The sequence below is a fragment of the Capsicum annuum genome, unplaced genomic scaffold (genome assembly GCF_002878395.1).
Source record: "Capsicum annuum cultivar UCD-10X-F1 unplaced genomic scaffold, UCD10Xv1.1 ctg82252, whole genome shotgun sequence".
In the NCBI taxonomy this organism is placed as follows: Eukaryota; Viridiplantae; Streptophyta; class Magnoliopsida; order Solanales; family Solanaceae; genus Capsicum; species Capsicum annuum.
In genome coordinates, this window is record NW_025893031.1 from 1 (window position 1) to 1,474 (window position 1,474).

General features: G+C 37.9%; 1 long non-coding RNA gene across 1 annotated transcript; it reads left to right on the forward strand.

Moving 5' to 3' along the window:
• Positions 1-6: 6 nt before the first annotated feature.
• LOC124895450 lies at positions 7-1,468 on the forward strand. Its single transcript, XR_007051720.1, has 4 exons — positions 7-260; positions 607-816; positions 937-1,026; positions 1,167-1,468. It is a non-coding gene; the product is annotated as an uncharacterized LOC124895450 (long non-coding RNA).
• The last annotated feature ends 6 nt before the right edge of the window (positions 1,469-1,474 follow it).

A 1,474-nucleotide genomic window follows, 5' to 3' on the forward strand; every position in this document is an offset into this window, starting at 1 on the left:
CTGTAGGGTTTCAAAACTCAAATGTGCCTCAACTAGCTAATTGAACATCTTGTTATTGGCAGGATCAAGCGGGGCAGGGGAACTGTTGGGTCACGGATGGATGAAGCTGGTCCTTACCTTCCTTCTAGTCCGGATCCCAGAGAAAAAGAGTCAGCAAGTCCTAATATGAAACTAAGCAAAGTACACAAATATCATGCCGTAATTGGTCAAGAGAAGCCCGACTGGCTGAATTCTACTGGTTCTTCAGAAAATAAATTTCTGTGAGTTGATAAGATAAGGGTCCCAAAGAAGGCTAAATCCAATAAGCACCATGACCACTGTAGGAAACATAGATCAAACAACTCTGGACCAAACAACAATTATGCCTTAATTTAAGGCAACTTGGTTAGGTGACCTCTTAATTCTGTAGAGAGGATTCCCATTTCATTGTCGTTTTTTAAAATGACCTAGCATATCTTTCTGTCTATGATCTGTTGAAATACTTAATTAATTAGAAGAGCTCTCTTGCTAGTATACTTAATTATGCTTGCAACTTTTGTAAAGTATCAGAGTTAAAGAAAACAAAGTTTGTTAGTTAACTTGATGTAAATCTTTTGTCTTGATTAGGCCCAGCAGGCAGCACGACAGTTAAAGTGGCAGCTTCCGATGGCTTGGCTGATGGCAATTCTCCGGGGCTTTCAAGCATGACTGTGGATAATTCTGTTGAGTTCACTTATGAAGAGCTGGCTACTGCGACTAATGACCAGCATTATATCCTGCATACTTTTCATATATGCCAATCCTAAACACCGAGTCATGATTTCACCTCTCCAGTGGGTAGGATGTCCCGTGAATTTTCTTTGGTCACACTTATTTATAAAGTTTTAGCCATAACCAACTTAAAGAATAATTCAAGTGTGTTTATATCCAGTACTTTTTGTGCTGTAACCTATTCAGAAAGTGGCTATCAAGAAAATGGACATGGAGGCTGTGACGGAGTTTCTAGCTGAATTGAAGGTCTTGACAAATGTTCATCACCTGAACCTGGTAAAAACTAACTTCCCTGCCACCAATGGCATGTCTCTTTTAATTACCAAGTGTTTCTCAGGTTGCACTGTATCTTATAGAACTAAAGTTTGTACACTATGATTGACAAGACTGAACATTTCTTATGACGTGAACTACAGTTGAAGGTTGGAGACTATCAAGATTTGTTTCCTAATAAGGGAAGGTGGAATTTTAACCAGAAGGTATGTATCCTGCTCAACACTTTTTTCTTTCTCCCAATGTTACTTTGATTTAAGAAAATGCCTTTACCATTTTTTCACTCTGGTATAATCTAGTAATTTTATTATTCTGCCATATAGTAAATTATTGCAACTTATAAAACTTGTACATAGCCGAACAGATCAGTTTTTCTTGTAAATATGTTACCGCATATGCTGTGAAAACTAGACACCTCGAGCACTTGCCATTAGCTTAATAAAACTAGCAC